This window comes from Apodemus sylvaticus, chromosome 4 (genome assembly GCF_947179515.1).
Source record: "Apodemus sylvaticus chromosome 4, mApoSyl1.1, whole genome shotgun sequence".
Classification (NCBI taxonomy): Eukaryota; Metazoa; Chordata; class Mammalia; order Rodentia; family Muridae; genus Apodemus; species Apodemus sylvaticus.
In genome coordinates, this window is record NC_067475.1 from 124,089,436 (window position 1) to 124,109,310 (window position 19,875).

Here is a 19,875-nt window from a genome sequence, read left to right on the forward strand (position 1 = left end):
CCTTTCAGATGTACAAAGCATCCACAGACCCTATGCAAAACATAATTAAGGCAGCATTTTATGACTACAGTAGCATCTCTCCACTTTGCTCAACCCACCTACATGACAGTTACAACTGCTTTTAACACATGACTTTTTTAAATACTTTACTTTCTTATTATGAGTACTACAGGAAACAGTTACCACATTGGAACATAGTATTTAGAGCAATCTACATATCTGTTCTAAATTATAGTTATTCAGAATTTGGCTTCAGAATAAAGAAACCATGAGTTAAATAAATGATTCCTCCTTAACTTGGTGTTGCTGAGTACTTTACAACAACGACAGTCAAAAACAGCTCTTAAATGATAGGCGCTCTAGAAGTCCTGGAGGAGCATACTTGTAGGGACCCAATATAATCTCAGTTTCTTTCGTTTCCAGAGCATGGAATGATTAGTTTCCTCTTGTACATTCTGCTGCCTTGCTGGACTTAAGGAAACTGAACTTTTGGCTTGTATTTTATGCTTGTGTTGGGATTGTAATTTAAGTTCTTATGTCTGTGCAACAATCACTCTTCCCCACTGAACTCCCTGCTACCCCAGACCGAAAACAATTTGATAAAGTTCTTTACAATGCTTGTTAAATTAAGGCTTAAAAGTTTTAAATAATCTATTTTTTATTTTAATATAATTGTCAGGGATTTTTGTTTGGTTGGTTGATTTTGTTTTGTTTTTCTTAACAGTTAATAACCAATCTTACTGTAAGGTAGAGTTTTCAGCAATGATGGTAGTTAATAAAAACAACAGTGTGTCCATACTTATTAAAATAACTGACGTGTAAGCTTCATTTAGTTTACATCCTTTATGTTAAATGTAACTAACAATTGCCTTGTAAATATTGCATTTAATATTCAATATTGTGAATATTGGCAGCCTCAATTCACAATGTAAATGTAATTGCCAGAGTAGTTTTTTTAGTATTTTTTATTATGTATATTCTTTATTTACACTTCAACTGTCTCCTTTCCTGGTTCCCCCCTCCCCTGAAAATCCAATAAGCCATATTCTCTTCCACAATCAACCCATCCCCACTTCCCTGTCCTGGTATTCCTCTACACTACGGTATCAAGTCTTTCCAGGACTAAGGGCCTCTCTTCCATTTGGTGCTGCTGATGTGTCTGGGACCATGAGTAAATCCATGTGTACTCTTTGGTTGATGGTTTTGTCCCTAGGAGCTCTGGAAGTAGTTGGTGACTCATATTGTTTTTCCTCCTATAGTGCTTAACATGGGATATCCAGATTGCTGGGTTTTTCCTATTATTTCCTTAGTCATGCCAAGATTAAAAATATATGATAATAAATTTTTGTAAAAATTATACAGACTGTCAAAGCAGTCTATCCATTCATGTAATCCCAATGTAATGGATAGTCTATAAAATATTTTTTCTTCAATATGTATATCCATCTACATAGAAAAAAAGAACTGAAAATACATTAATGTTTAACTTTGTTTCTACATAAATACAACACATGCTAAGGATGTTATGAAATTTAGTGTTGTTATGGATTCTACAATATAATGCTATCCTATATTGCCCTCATGTGTTTATTCTAATAAAATACCCATCCTCATTTTGTAACTTCTTAAAAAGTATGAGTTCAAACATTTTTATTTCTGTTTGCATCAGTTTATTGTATTTCTTTCAATTTTGCATCAAATAATAAGCTCTATATTTAGGCAATATTTTGAAACTAAAGTATAGTGACAAAATTTCAAAAAGCAAGTAATAAATTCATCCACATTAAACTAATATTTCATGTTGATGCCCATTCACTTACACATGATAGAGGTAAGGCTTCAGGAAGTATGTGCCTGGCAAGCTGGTATGGATAGCTATAAATGTGCATTAATAAAGATATGTCATCAAATTTCAGAAAATAGCTTTTGTAAATGATTTGATGATTTTTAATCATCCACAAACATGCTACATTTGATTAAGTTGACAATAAGATGGAGAACAATTACTGGAAATTCTCTGCTGCAAGCACTTTTCATTTTTATTGACATTTCATCTGGCCAAATAATCATTACAATAAATTTCCCTTATTTTATTTCATTCTTAGAAAATGCATTTGCTTCACTACTGTGTTCATGGAATAAAGATTTTTATATTCTTCGTTTTTAAAAAGATTATTTTATGGATGAATTTAATTTCTTAATAGTATACTTAATTTTAGTTTTAGTATTCCATCATTTCCATATTAAATATGAAAAAAGTGGATACTAAAGCCATGTGCCACTTGCTTTAATTCTCATATCACACATATTAAAATAGAGTGCATGAAATTTATCCTTTACATCTTGGTCTGTGCTTTGAGATAGGAACTGGTTTTGTCAAAGCTGATGCTTGACTAAAGATTGTCTGCCTTCACCTTCTGAATGCCAGAGTCCCAGGTATCCAGTGCCATACCTGGCTTTTCCTTTAGACTAATTATCTTTTTTTTTATTATCATGGTTTTTTTTATTTGATATCTTTTTTATTTACATTACAAATCATTTCCCCTTTTCTGGCCCCCCACTCCCGAAAGTCACATAAGCCCTCTTCCCTCCCCCTGTTCTCCCCTTCACTCCTTCCCACTTCCCTGTTCTGGTTTTACTCTATACTGCTACACTGAGTCTTTCCAGAACCAGGGGCCACTCCTCCGTTCTTCTTGTACCTCATTTGATGTGTGGATTATATTTCGGGTATTCCAATTTTCTAGGCTAATATCCACTTTTTAGTGAGTGCATACCATGATTAAGTTTTTGAGACTGGGTTACCTCACTTAGTATGTTGTTCTCCAGCTCCATTCATTTGTCTAAGAATTTCATGAATTCATTGTTTCTAATGACTGAATAGTACTCCATTGTGTATATATACCACATTTTTTGCATCCATTCTTCCATTGAGGGATAACTGGGCTCTTTCATCTTTTAAAGAAAGAAAATGATATTCTAGGAAGTAGAATAAGCTTGGAAATGATTGTTAAGTACAGTAAGTCTAATGAACACTGGTAAATGCCAGTTTTGTTCTCTCGTGTGCTAACACTAGACTATGCATTCTCCATATGTACATACATGTGAGGAAAACATAGTAGTGAAGTGTCTGATATATGAAAACATCTCACTGGAGGATGAAACTGGTATCAGGGATGGTGTCTGATTGAAGACTAGAATAAATAAGAAGGACCAAGAATAATAAAGTATTTATGAAAAAACATAAGAAAAGGTATTGCATTGTTTATTCCTTTTTAAAAACATAAGCAAATAATATTTAAAGAAATATTTAGGTTTTGTAGGCATAGTATAGTGCTTGATTTTTTATTTCACACCATGAAAGTAGATGTGTTCTTTCTGTGAATATTTGTTGATTTCCATACACAGGATATCCTTTAATAGTATTCCCAATTCAACTATAAGATAGAAAATGCTATGCCCTGCAGTCTCAGGGTTGTTCCTACATGAAAACTTTATGGAGTTTAAAAGTGTTATTGGCCAACCTTTTTCTTTAGTTGCAAAAACATATTTTATATGCATTTGTAGTATAAAAATCTGTCCTCCTTCTGTAAAATTGAAATAAATTTTAAAGCTTGAGTGAACAAAGACTTAATAGTTTAATTTGAAAGTGTCATGAAATAACAAATAAAGCTTAATTGGAAACTTTCCATTATTAACAAACTAGAATTCCTTTATTAATTTCATCATGCAGTATGCTAACTATGGTCTTTGGTTAAATAAATTTAATTTCCTAAGAGATCAAATTACTACTACATGCATGCAATGTTTGAATAGTTTGTAATATTATTTCTAATTTCATACATACTGAATTTGATTAATGATTTACTTTTATTAATTTTATCTTCTGAAAGAAACAGTGGAAAGACTTTATTAAATAGTGGTACTCAAACAGAATAATCTATTATGCATCTTCTATCTCACTGACGTATTGGTGTTTCACAGTAAGGAAAATATGTCCTTCAGAGCTTTAGAATTTTCTCACTCTTATGATATTTTTTTAATTAAGGTGATATTTAATAGATTCTAAATTAAAAGGTAAAAGGATATTTAAAACTAAAATTTCCATAGACATTTAAACAAGAATATTAAATACATTTCAGGAAAAAATGGCTTACTAATGTTTTTCATTACTTTAAGCTGGTTGCTAAAGCAATTGATTAAAAAAAGAATAAATTACTCATTGATCCAATTTAAGAAATATGCCATAAGAAATATTTCAAGAGATATTTCAATGAGAAGATACCTGGAAATAGAAATTTAAATATTGAAATTAATCCAGGTCAGTCCCAGAGAATTGCCAACTCATACTCTGGTCCAAAAATGGAAGTTGGCTTAACAGCTTTAGCTAAATAGTGTGCGGAACATATCAGTTGCTTCTACCTCCTCTTGATGAGTGAGCCTGAGATGCTCTGCTACACAGAACTTCTACTGGGATTAGCTAAAGCCTCTACTCCCTCATGTTGCCTATAACAAAGGCCTGGGATGTAGGGGCTGCGGTGCATTTGCATTGGAACTCATAATATACTTGATGTCAGCTTTTTGGTAAATTTGTCTAATATTTTCTTTTTCATTCTTCAATTGTCCCAAAGCCATGCAGTTTGTGGAAGATTACATAACTATATTATGTAATCACACACACATACACACACAGAGAGAGAGAGAGAGAGAGAGAGAGAGAGAGAGAGAGAGAGAGAGAGAGAAAGAGAGAGAGAGAGGGAGGGAGAGAGAGGAGAGAGAAGAAACAAAAAGGAAAGAAAACAAAATACTCACTCAAAAAGATATGATTATTAAGTATTTTATTTAGTTTATATAGTATTATACATATAAAAATATAGAAGTTGAAATCAAGGGACCAGAATTTTAACTTAAACAGAGATTAAAACAATAAGTTTAAATTCACAAATTTATGGTTTTTATTTCTTGTTTTGTTTGTGCCTATCTAGCTACAAAGTCAGCTTGTTGTTAAGAGGGAGTAAGGCACTGTGAAGATTTAGTTCTGAAAACCCTCCCAGGACATTTTACCCACCACTGAGCTGGCATTTCAGTGGGGAGCACTCCAGATGTTTTCTGAGAACTCTGTCCTTCCCTCCTGAGATAGGTAGTGTTTTCCCAGTCTTGTCTTTCTGAATTGTGTTGGCTTTTTCATTTAACATTTTGGCTGTACAGAGCTAGAATTCCCAAGAATCTCATCTAAGGAAGTCAACATTATTTTCTTCATTTTTTCATTTTTCATTTCATTCAACTCCTTTTCCATAAGTATTGACAAAATAAAAAACCTGTCCCTCTCTACAACTAAAACATATTTGTGAGTTTACATACATTGTTCATGAAATTGTAATGAAAAAAGAGCAAGCTAACAGTTAATAATCCTGGTGTGCAGAGGAGATATGTATAAGAATGACAAATGGAACAAGAGGTCTTTTGTCAACTTAAATAAAATTGTAACAGATTTTCTTCCTGTGTTTTTCTAAATGTGAGCACATCAAAATAAGTCTCAAAACTAGAGCCTTCTCTTAGTTACACATGTGAGCTATCACTATCACTGAGCTGTGATATCTATATGTTCTGTATTTATATATGTATATTTATATATGTATATCTACATCCATATGTGTATATATATATATATATATATATATATATAGTGATTAGATTTTCTCAATTAAAGTGAGGGCTGAGATGTGCACAATCAGAAAAAGGATTAACATTAAAATAAATATGAATATTAAAATAGATGTTATTTTTAATTCATTGGATCATTCAGTGTTTCATTTAATAAAATTTTGGGAGGAGTTAAAAGTGAATTTCAGAATGTGGATTCTTATATTTGTTATTAAGTAGAAAAAGTAATTTCTGCCTAAAATTAGCATGGTACAGAATACATCTAAACTAGATGCAAATACTACCTTATTCTCATTAACATATGTTTTATCATCCCAACTTAGGCATTTCCCTGTTGTTGTGTTCTCTGGTCCAAACTTTATTATTAACCTTTCCTTATATTGGCAAACAGATTGAAACTACATAAAAGAGAGGACGAAGGAGAAAAAAGGAAGGTAAGGAGGTGGTAAAGAGGGAAGAGAAGGACATGCATGTTTATATAGAAAAAAAGAAATGTTACATTAGCCAGGCAAGGCAGGGCCACCGATATAGTACCACACATACTAGGAGAGTAAATAAAGACTTTCCTGTTGGCTTTAAGTCCCACTACAAATGATGGGATTGATTCTTTCCTGGCATGATTATTAAGGCCAAAACCTGTGGCTAGAAAGTATATGTGCCCTGTAGGAGAAGCTATTAATATTATAGTGATAAGTGTATATGGAGTTAGACTTTCTTTTTGTTCTTATCATTATACCCACACATTAGTGCATTTCTCAGTCTTTGTCAGAGAAACTTCTTATTGCAGTAGATAGAAATTCATACTGAGACCCACAAATTATCAACATAGAGCTCAGTCCCAAATGAGACATCAACATCACTGTTGCTGCAAAGGCTCAGGTTGAGTAGGCTGAAAACTTGGAAAAGCCTGAAGTGGTAGATAATAATACTTTATATTTCAATGTAATCTTAATGATAATACAGCAACAAAGTGAAATTTAGAAATGCATATAACTGTTTTCAAATGTTATGTACTCAGAAATCTTTGGATAATTATATGCATAATTAAATAATTGAATGCATACTTTGACCTCTACAATATCAGAATTGTTTAATAGGCTAAAAATGATATTTTCCCACTCTCAATGTGTCAAGGATCCTATATTATAAATTAAATCATGTCCTATAATTTATTTGCTATGATTCACAATCAACCCAATCTTCTCCTTTTAAAATTTAAGATTAAGTGTACCCCCATGTCAGTTAGATTTTCATTTATTAACAAAACCCGCACTGCTTTGTTAAGATGAGGAGGTTTTTAATTGTTAAATTTTGTGTAATAAGAATGGTAGAAAGCACAACTAAGATCAGGAAAGTGGAACATAGATTGTAACAGTTCAATCAGGAATATGTATAAATGACAGTTCAAAGAAATAGAGCAGAAACATGATTTTATTTGTAAATTATTTTGAGATCAGATGAATGGAGATCAACGACTGGGGGAATTTTGACAGAGCTGAGAAACTAAATGTAAGATGAGAAGTGTGTCATTTAATTGATTCTAAGTGGGAAAGAACCTGCTACAAGAGCTCAAAAAATTGAGTACTACATAAATGGCTCCTTAATGACAACTCATATTGATCTAGTTTAGAAAAATATGCAGTATTTGGGTAGCAAAATGCAAAGAGCAACGACTTCCTAGAGTAGATCAATACTGTGAATAGTGTCAATCTGTGAGTAATAATTAATGTAATATTTTCTCATCTTCATTTATTAAGTAGATATTCACTGGCCTCGCATCAAATTCCAACAACTAGTATATGAACATGTTTTTTCTTTTGGGGGGCATCGCTAAAATATTTTCAGCATCGTGAGATTAAAAATCTAAGAAACTTTTCTCCAGTGTGATACGGCAGCCAAACAAGCTCAACTCCTGCTTTTCCTCAGTCAAAAAATATCTTGTCTAGAGAAATGCCTTATTTTACAAAAGGACCATTTGGCCATTTATAGTTTGCTTTTTATCTGTTCAATTGTTCCCTTGTGCTCTTAGAACAGAAAAGGGAACCTTTTAAGAATAATAACATACCAATTACCTTTAATTACTCTCTAGTTCTTTCAGTTGAGAGAAAAACTTCTCATTTAATGTTTAGTTTGTGTCTGAATAGAGCGTGTTATATCTAAAACCTTTAATGGAAAGGATTTTCCATTTGCTACAAGTTCCTTGCTATTTAATGTATTTTCTAAATTTAAAAAAAAAGTTATTTAAAGTATTTTGTATCTCCTAGATCAACTTGAAAGGGTGAGGAAAGCATGAAAGGAAATTAGTAAAAATTTATATTTTGTAATGATAAGAACTCATATTTGCTATGGTGAAAACTCATGCCTTTTATGTTGATAGCTTTCAGTTTTCACCACCAAGCAAATATTTCATATAAAATATATATTTTAAAAATCTGGCTATATCAGATGTTAGATGGAAATTGGAATATAACAATCTGTTAAGGAAAGGATAAAATAGGATTTCTTGACTGGTTTATACTTGTTATATTAAATAAAAAAATATAACAAATAAAAAATGACCATCGTCTGGAGTGTAGGACACAAAGAAAGATAAAATTGAACATGTCTCACAAAATGTCATACTTTCTCAGAAATTTTGGCAATGTTTATACCCAAATGCACAATCTTTATATACACAATAGTGTATAGTTTACTTTTGAAAGACTTATGGATTAAAGGTAGGATATATATAGTTGACAACTTTAGGAAATGTTGTTACATTTTTTGAAAAAAATGCTTTATTCACAAATTATCTAACAGAAACATAAATAAAAATAAACGACTTCAAAATTTACATCGCATGAATCTCTTTGTTCTAAAATATTAACATATTAAAAATATCAGGTTTGCAACTAAAGAATTTGAGAGAGATCCAATATAGTTTGTATCTGGTGTTGCATACCTGAGTATCTGTGTTAAATATTTAGGTTTCAATTATTTTTAGGTCAGCTGTTCACACAGAAACTTCACCCTGTCTCTGAGTCCTGCTTCTGAATCTGTGCCAGCTTAAAGCCATTAAAAATGTGCTGCTATTTTTGTCTGAACACTGTTATTAGGTTAAGAAAATGCAAATGCTAATTTAAGAGTCAATACATTTCCCAGAAGACTGTACTCAGAAAGAAAGAGAGGAAGTATAGATGACCACTGAGGCCATCCTGCACATTCCATCACAAAGGAATTTTGAATGAGAAATGAATTATATTAAAAAAAGCTAAATAGCAAGCTCAGGCCAGAAAAGTGACGGGAAATAAATACTGATATGAAATGTTTTTTTTTAAATAAACACATATGCCAAAATTAGGATAACAATGTTTACCCATTTCCTTTATCCAAAAAAAAATCCCCACAAACAAATACAATTTGAATTTGACACAACTGTCTGTATTCTATTTGCCAAATCAAAACCCAAACTGAGTTTCACATATTAGAATGTGAATGTGAAAAACATTCAAACAAACCAATAGAAGAAAGCCACATGTACAGAAAAATTGGAAAATGGCACATTAAAAATAAATAAAAACAATTATTATCTACCAAAAGACAATGAAAAAAAACATTCACATTGGATATAAAAACCAAGATTAGAGTCAGTAAGTTAGAGTTTAAATATATTTTTAGACAACATTTTATGTTACCAAAATTATGACAAATTTAATATAGTTTTAAAATGTGTTCTTCTTTTAATTTGTTTTCTTTTTTTACTGAAATTATATGTTTCCATATAGTATATTATGGTTATGGCTTCCCCTCATTCCCCCATATTAATCCACATGTTATTTTTCCTTCTCTCTCTTCTTCTTCTCCTCTCTTCCTAGGAGTCAGGCATCCAAAATAATCATAGTATAAAATAAGATAACAAAAGCAAGCAAACTTTTTTCTTATATGCTTACTTTTGAATTTATTTTTATATATCTACTGTACCATTTCACATTTGAAATTTCACATGTATATACAATTTATACAAGTGTATATATATCATATATACCACATGTAGATATGTGTACAAATATATGTATATCATCAATAAGATATTGTCTTAAAAAATCACAGATTTCTTTGTGAATGAATTATACTAGAGCAATGTATGATTAAAGTTTATCACATTTTGTTCTTCTATCAGTTTCCAAGTTCATATGCAAGTTAATCTATGTGAAATTCATAAACATAGGCAGGTTTTTATATTTATCCTACATATGATTTTTTATAGATATTTTAAAAAGGTATAAAGCAAAAATGGTAATTTACATATATAGCTACATAGCTATTTGTTCTGAATTATTTAATACTGACATATCTCATAAACAATATACTTCATTTTTTTTGGAAATATATATTTTCTACATCTGAAAAAATGTTAATGGTGTCAATATAACAGTGTTTTCACAGAAGTAGTTTTTACCCTAAGACCATGATTCTAAGTCTAATCAGTGACGTTCCAACCTGAGATGATGTTGAACTAAGTGAATATGCAGATAAAAAATCCTTTTAAAGTGAATATAAATGAATGTTGTTCTTACACAGAATGAAACAATATCAAAATATTTGATAAGCATTTATCAAACTTAATTCAAATGTTTGAAACTACTTAAAATCCTAAATAAATATGAAAAATTCCTACACTGACAAAATTGTGGAGAAAGTTATTTGATCAGAAATTTATAACACAAAACTGATGCTGTATTATTAAATTTTTTTTCAGTAGGAGTTGTGAGTGAGCACTTAGTGAGTGAGCACTTGGATATGTCTATTTGATAGCCAGAACTAAAAATGGAGGGATAATAAAGAAAGACCAGGTATAATCATTACTTAAATTTAAATATTTTTATCTTATTTTGAAATTATTAATTTCTTAAATATCTATTCATTATTATGAACAAAGTAAAAGTGCAAAAATATAAATACAAATGAGAACAAATTTCAGATTCTAATATAACAATTCTAGAAAAATGGTGATATTAAGGGACTTAATAGACTGTAGCTAGTACATCTGATGGACTGAACACGTGTCTGCTATGAAGAATGCTCAGTTTAGGTAAAAATGAACTTGAAGATTGGAAACTTCACCAATAAGAGTGAGTTGGATTCTAAAGCCCATATCATAGTTCTATGAAAACAAACCCAAAGATGTTTGCTTATTGACTGGCATTGATAAGATTATTACTTTCTACCTCTACAGATGACATATAGATCAGCAGCAAAACAACAGAAACATCCTTGAGATATCATATTTTTTAATATTTTGAAGAATATGATTACTGTACAAAGAATATCTTGTATATGGTACAGGCGCATCATCTGCCAATTAAAAAGTCTATGGCCTATGGCTTGGGCAGAAAATGTGAGATTGAAAGCACAGGAGGAGAAAGATAGAGCCATGTGTGGAAAGATCCACCCCACCCGGGAAGATGCAACCAGACAGACCCATGTGAACTGAACACATGTAACCAGCCACATGGCAACATGTAGGTTCAAATAAGCGGGATAACTTTAGTTATGATCTAGTCAGAGGAGCACCTAATTATTATTGCCAAAGTATTTGTAAATATATTTTGAGTCTGAGTCTTCTTGGATCATGGGATTAGGAGTATGAAATGGTCTGTAAAGTCAACATGCATGTCATGAGTTTTATAATTTCAGTTTACATCTGAGTATGGCAAAATAAAGCTTTCTACAGAAAAAAAAGTTAGTATATGTTTTATGTTGTAATAGTGCTCAGATATTAAATGAACACAAAAAGCTATCATCACATTCAGAGTAAAAGGGTGATACTTTGGTAGCTTTATCACAAACCCTTTCCCCTATATATTAAGTTAATAAATAAAGTTGTAGAAGAAATATTTTATAGGATTTTAGTATAGCCTTGCTTATTAGCTATGCTAGCTGTGTAAGTCCTATTCTTTCTTGTTTCCTGGAAAGTTTGGTGATTTTTCTGTGTAGTTTGGTGCTTGCTTGGTATTCATATTCGCCTCTAATGATCAGGAGCAGAAATTCTGACACCATACATAAGGAATTACTCTCTTGTTCTATCATTGATGTTCCTTATTCCTGGATTTTAAAGAAACATTTTCTTCAGCAATTTCAGGTCCATGCAACTCCATGTGTAAATACAGTGATATTTCCTAAATTTAAAATTAAGGCATTTTTCTTCTCCTCTCCCCCATTGGTCTGCTAATGTTCTTTGAAACTCTAATGGTTTCTTCTCATCCCATATCAAGGTTTTGTTTATGACCAGATGAAGTGTAGATATCTTTTTCTGAGTTTAAAAATTTATTTTGGGTCTCAAAACAAAGTAAACTTCACCTCTAATTTCAAACTTTCAAGTCAGAATGCTTTACTGTTCAAATCTATTAATCATATAAGGAGGAAAAATGCCAATAATAAATCTATTCAAAGAAAATAGTTATCACTGTCAAATCCACTTGAACAAAAATACAAGTTGAAGTTTTAATAAACTTGATTATCTGCGTTCTGATAGAAGTAAGGAAGACAGTTAGAAATTGACAGAAAATAATGTTTTAAGCAATGGGATTGAAATACATATGCAGGATAACTCTGACCAAAAATTTGAAAGAGGGTTTTAAATGCATATTGTCTGGAGTTTTATTTGTCTATGGTTATTGTAGAAAGTATTGTCTGCACTGATAAGGAAGTTTAATTATAACCATATGTCCATTTTATGCAGATTTATGCATTATTTCTTTGTTAAAATTATATTAGTTCTCGTTATCTTTTTTCCTTAAAACTATCACATGTACCCTTCCTTGCTCCTTGCTCTTGTTCAAATTCATGACCTCTTTTTAAATTGATTGTTTTATAACACACACACACACACACACACACACACACACACACATGCACACACACTCATACATGCATACATGTACACATATGTGCGTGCAGGCATACAGGCATGTAAACACACTCCCAAATATATAAGTGCAATCTGCTCAGTCCGTGCAATGCTACAATAGCTTATTCATTGGTATTAGATAGTTAAATTTAAATACCATTATAGTGGAGACAAAACCCTGAACAGATATTTAAAAAGAAAAAATAAGGCATAAATGTGTCTAAAAGAACATGTAACACCACCCAATATTCTTAGGTAGGAGAAAATATGCATAAACATTCAACAAACCTGTCTCATATTTATGCAAGAATCAATATTAATAGTGACCTTAGCAATTTTGGTAGGCATGTAGAGAAGATATTCATCTTGAATCTTGTATTCATTGGATGTAAAGAGGTTTTGGCAATATTCAAAATAATTCATTGGCATCTTTATAAATCGAGCATGAGACTATTGTTTAAAATGGCAATTTCACTCAAGAGAATTCTTCCAACCCAAGTACAGACATCCATTTTCACAAAGTCTGAAGGTCATCAGCCTTCTTTCCCTCATAAGATTCCAAGTTTTATAATCAGACTTTAATATGCAATCTAATCTACTCACAGCTCCTTGTAATAGGAAGGCTATTTATGATACATACAATTTGTACAGCGATTTGAAGTAAATCTTTTCAGCTCTAAAGCAAAATGGTAATTCTTGTTCATATAGATATTTGTTGAAACTTTGTTTAGAATGGGCACATCCTGGAAACATAATAGACTAAATTTATGTCAAAATATATTTTCTGTGTCTAAGATGTTAACAATGCCATAGAAGTATTTTCATTTAGTGTTTTAGCATTTGAAAATGCATCTAATATCTTTACTCTAAGAGCTAATATTAAAACAACACAAATGGCCATTAATTGGTAAATGTGTGGAAATTGACAAGTATCTAAATAATATAGAAAATAAATAAATCATGAGAAAATCCAGAGAGTGGATAGCAATTTTTTTGATCATTACATGCTTTATTTTTTACTCCCCTTCCAGATTTCTTCACCCAATATTCCTTCCCCTTTGCATCTGAGAGGGTGCTCCCCCACTAGGGGCATCCCTTACAGGGGCCATCAACTCTCTACAGGATTTAGGTACTTCCTTTCCCACTGATGTCAGACAGAGCTGTCCTCTGTTACATATGTGCCAGGGGCTTCAGATCAGTCCATGTATGTTCTTTGCTTGGTGGCTTAGTAAGAGACAAACACCTTTTATCTCTCCCCATATTATTTTCAATTATTTTAAGTTCAATAAAACAGATGTTAGACATGAGGAAAGTAGAACAATTTGTTTCTAAATGTCTGGAGAAAACAGTTGACTAAACTACAGAAAATACCGTAGAATGAACAGTAAATACGGTGATTGACCAAAACAAACCAAACTGCTTCCTTAGGAAAGTTTTTAATCAGCATAAAACAAGTTTTAATAGAGTATATATTTTATCAGTCTAGTCTTCCTTGTGCACTAACATAAATAAAGACAACAAATTGATCACTACCTTACCATGGTGTGGAGCAAACTACATTAAGAAAGGATATATTACTATACATATTTTTTAAAAGGAAACAGTGCTTTCTCCTTGGTTAATGTTACCATTCTTGAAATTAGTCAAGACTTCTGTTGTTTGGTTAGAAGGAAGGCTAGAGGCACCCTTCATGTGAAGTGGCAAAAGAGGCTGGGGATGAGAGGAAACAATAATAAAATAAGGAGTACTGAAAATATGAAGATAAAATGGACATTTGAAATACACAAAGAATCTGAAGAACAAAAAAGATACATAAAGAGGTAGTATGTGGACAGTTTCAGCTCCATGCTCCATGCTGTGTAAGTGAAGCTGAATTATCTTTATAGAAGTTTTTGTTCTCCAGACTGATACTGGAAATTCAACTTTCAAGATCAGACTGTTCAATAATAGATATGCATTATATATATATATATATTCATATTGAGCAAGCACCAAAATTTTATATATATATATATATATATATATATATATATATATATATATATGAATATATATATATTCATTGCACTGTAAGATATACCTAACAAAACCAACTGGTAACCTAATTTAACAGTGTTTTCAAGAAATATGTAATATGAAAGGCAATATGACTCTTCCAAAAGACTGTAGTTCCTTAGATACCAAACTCAAAGATACTGATATATGTAAAAGGTCGTATAAAAAATGTTAAAAGTTATTCTCAGCAGAGGAATATTGAATATCCAAGAAGCACTTTAAAAATGTTCAGAATCCTTAGTAATCAGGGAAAGGCAAATCAAAACAATCCTGAGATTCCACCTTACATCCATCAGAATGGCTGAGATAAAATCTCAAGCAATAGAACATGATGGCAAGGGTGTGGAGCAAATGGAATATTCCTCCTTTGCAGGTAGGAGTGCAAATTTGTATTACCACTCTGGAAAACAGCCTGGCAGTTTCTCAAAAACTTGGGAATAGTTCTACTTGAGAACCCAGATATACCACTCTTGGGCATATACCCCAAAAATGTTCCATCATATATGTGCTCCACTATGTTCATACCAACTTTATTCATAATAGCCAAGTAACTGGAACATCTCAAAGATCCCTAGCCCAAATAATTGGACACAGAAAATGTAGCTCATTTACACAATGAAATACTGTTTAACTATTAAAAACATGGCAATTTTGAATTTTTTAGGCAAATAGATGGAGCTAGAAAATATTATCTGGAGTGAGGTAACTCACACTCAAAAGGATATGCATGATATGTACTCATTGAGAAGTGCATATTAACTATAAAGTGCATGATACCTGTAATGAATAGACCCAAAGAACTTATACAAGAAGAATGGTGTACATGAGGATGCTTAAATCTCACTTAGAAGAGAGAATAAAATAGTCAAAAGAGGCAGATGGAAGGAGGGAACTGGGTAGAAGAGAGGAAGGTCTGGGAGGGGAGTGGGAGGACTCTAGATCAGGTATGGAAAGAGACAGGAGACAGTGCCAGAGTGCCAGGAGAATGAATGGAAACCGGTGACTGACAGAGATTCTCTAGAATGTGCTATAGACCTTGGAGGAGACATTTTCAGGAGTCTACTTTAGCTGAGACTCACAGCAATGGAAATATGTAACCTGAACTGGCTACCACACTCAGTGGAAGGATAAGGACACCAACCCAACCACATAACTTTTGGCTCAAAATTTGTCCTGTCTATAAGAAATGCAGGTACAAAGATGGAGCAGTGACTGAGAGGATACCAAATAATAAGAGACCTGACTTGAGACTCATCCCATGTGCAAGCACCAATCTATGACACAGATCATGATTCTTGGCTATGCTTGCAGATAGGAGCCTAGAGTAACTGTCTGCTGAGAGGCTCCACTCAGTAGTTGACTGAAAATAATGTAGAAACATTGGATGGTGTGCAAAGTCCTATGGAAGAGTGGGTGGATGGACTGAGGGACATGGAGGTAATAACTCCACAGAAAGATACACAGAGTAAACTAACCTCCACACTTGGGGCTTCTCAGAGACTAAATCAACAACCAAAGAGCATATACATAGAGAAATATGTGAAAGATTTTTTAGTTCCAATGTTACATCTACACAATACTCCAACAAGTAAGGCCAGGAGAAAATTGCGGAAGAGGGAGGCAAAAAAAATGTAAAAGTCAGAATATAAGAGACTTTGCACTGATATTGTGTCTTCCAGTAACATTAAAAAAAACAAACAATCAAAAACTATACTTAAAAAGTGTTACTGACATTTCTTCTCCAACTTGACCTCGACAAGGAGGATATGAGCAAACATTCCAAACGGAATTTAACAAAAAACAAACAAACAAACAAACACTTCTCAAAAAGTGAACAAACAAACAAACAAACAAAAAAACAGGGAAGCTGGGTGGTGGTGGTGCATGCCTTTAATCCCAGCACTAGGGAGGCAGAGGCAGGCGGATTTCTGAGTTGGAGGCCAGCCTGGTCTTCAAAGTGAGTTCCAGGACAGCCAGGGCTACACAGAGAAACACTGTCTCAAAAAAACAAAACAAACAAACAAAAAAACAAAAAACAAAAAACAAAAAAACAAAAAAACAAAAACAAAAAACAAGAAACAAAAAACAAAAAAACAAAAATAAACAAAAAAACCAAAAAAAGAGACAACAACAACAATAAGATGGGGGAAAATACAGAAAAAACTATAGGCAACCAAGTAATACAGAATAGGAGAGTAGTTGCTTCCCAAGGAAGAACCACATACAATTGGTTGTTCATTTGCAAATAATCATGTCTGACAGCTTTCATATAAGTGAAATTATGCATATAATCACACTGTAATATAATAAAGCTTTATCACATTGTAATCCAGTGCAGTTTTATATTCCAGCTGGATCATATCTTTGGATGTGATTCCTTGCCATAAAAGCCCTGTTGCTGGATTAAAATTATTCTATAGAAAAGAGTGCTGAGAAATTGTTGTCGTCTGTACATAGCATTGATATAACAGTCATGATTTCAGATCAGGTTTGATTATCTTGCAAAAGAAAACTTGCAAAAGGGTAATTCACCCAAAATGTCTGCATAGGCAGAGTAGGGAGGAGATGATATCCAGAAGCCATCATTTACTGAGGATCTGGATCTGGTTGTTGCTACTTGCTAGGGTGAAGGAAGGGCCGTTCTTGGAGGATGTTCTAAGTGAGTTAGGTGAGCACTTTCATGCTCAACTGGTCACCTATCTCCATGACTTTATAGGCAGAACTCCTTAGACTTAATGGGTTATTAAAAGTTAAAGACATGAAGTTGGAACATATTGAGGGTGATATGGAGGTAATTAGAGAGTAGTAATGGGAAACATTATCATATTTCAATGTATATGTGTATTCAGTTGTTACAAAAAAGTGAAAATCTACACCAATAGACTTGACTAGAAGGAAGAAATGCCAGAAATGCAGAACGAGACTAGTAATATATTATGTTTAGATATCCATCAGTAAGACTTTTAAGAGTATAACTACCTGGTACAAGAACTCAGAAAGAGAGACTCATAGCCTTAATGTACACATTGACAAGTTAGAAGGTGTTGAAGGTGAGATGTTAAAAAATAAGCAGCTATATTATAAGTATTAGGAAAGGGTCTCAGTGATCATCATTAGCCAAGCAATTTCAACTTATTAGTTAGGAGATGAAGAGTTGCTGAGGGGATTAAAATCTAGATTCCACCCCATATTTTCACAGAATTGTACGTTGGTAAAGATCCACAGACTGAGAGTCAGAGAATAGCCATGTATAGGGTAAATAGGGTTGAACAAGGCATATTTATTTAGATATAAGGAATAACTGAAACTCAAAAAGAAAAATAACTGAAAAAAGAAAGTATAAAAGGGTCAACAAGATGGATTAATGTGTAATAACTCGTGGCTCAATGCCTGGTTTCCTGAGGTCAATTCCCTAGGATCTGCCTCATGGATGAGTAAAGCATTTCCTAAATGGTTCCAGAACATCCACCTGTGTGCCTGGGTGTAAGTAAATGTAATAAAATTTAAATTATATAATTAATGAAATTATATTTACCAAACCTTAACATTTCAGACTTTATAAATAACTTTAAGGGATATAAGGAATCATAAATACCTTGAGTGAACCACAATGGATGATTCCAGTATTAACTGACTCCTTAACTTTTGATAACATCAAAAGTAGAATTCAATACAGAAAGGTAATATCCAAATTAAACTCTAGATAAGACTTAAAAAGGTAAATAAATACATTAATTCTTATATATGGAAGCTAGATTGAAAATTAAGTGTGAATAACTGTATATGTGTGTCCATTTGTGAAACTGTGAGTGGATACCTGCGTTCTGCCCGAGAGCAGAAGTCTCAGGCAGCTGTGAACTGCCTGACATATGTGCTGGGAATAAAATTCTGGCCCTTTGAAGGAAAATCTAATACTCTTAGCCGCTATTCCTTTTAAAAGATCAAAAAAAAGTTATACTTAACAAAAATATGATTCATCTTATAGGTCTTAATCAAAAGAAGAAAATGTTCATTGAATAGAATACAGTTTTTTTTTTTCCTAATTGAATACAGATGGCATTCTCATCGACTGCCTTCTCCTCCTAGTCCAAGCATTACCATTTACCTCTTCTCTTCTACAGACCCACTCTCCCTCTGTTCCTTTTTAGATGAAGATCAGGATTCCAAGATACAATACAATAAGACAATGCAAAAGTCTCCTAACAGGACTGGACAAGGTATTTAGCAAAACGGAGTAAAATAGAAAGCAAAGTTGGGAAGAGAGTAGTGGAAAGGCAGTAAACAGCATCGACTTTTAATGAATGACTAAAGCTACTAAAGATATATAAGGAAACAAGTCCTAGAAAACATTTCTGTCACTTTCTGACAAGAATAATGTGCAACAAGAGAATTTATAGATATTTATTTTCTTATAAAAATTAGATTCACCTTATTCGTAATCATAAGCACAGCCATTGGTCACATATATTCATTGCATTTTGTCTAGTAATTATATGTGAATATTAGACACTAATATATTCTCATAGTATTGATTAAATCTTAAAATTCTAAAAGTGAAATATATAGTTCAATAGTTTTGCACATATTTTCAGTACCAGGATATTTCCTATTTTCTTCTAAAACTAGGAAAAACTCTCAAGGGAAAGAAATTAGCAATTTTCCCAGATTTTGAATTATTTAAAATTTGTGTCTTGTTTTTTTTTGTTTTCTAGGCATGCACACATGCATAGACACACACATACAGACCCACATACACGCACAGACCCCCCCCCACACACACACACTTAAAACAATTTACTTTTTCTTTTCCAGTTGATTCATGTTTTGTTAGATCAGTTCTTCTAACAAAGCTGTAAGATAATACTTAATACATTATTTGTGAGGCTGATTGAACAGTGTAAGTTCTCTTTTTGAAAACTTGTTAGCAATATCTTTGTATAAGAATTTCTGAAGATTTTCTAGTGCCTGTAAAGCACACACACAGAAGTAAATCTTATCACATAAACTGTTAAGATTGTATAATCAAAAAGGTGTAAACTAATATTTGCATAGATTTATACAATGTGGCCTTATTACTTTTTAATGAGAAAATAATCTCAAATGAAAGATCATCTCCCTAAAGAAATATTTGCTTTTATTTCAGATTCTCTTAAGTTCAACAAACATTTTTAAGTACTCTAAGAACTAGATACTATGATTCACTGGAGGAATATGAAAGTTTGTGCTTTCTTAATCTTAAATTCACAAACTGTTGGAAAGAAGAGTGACAG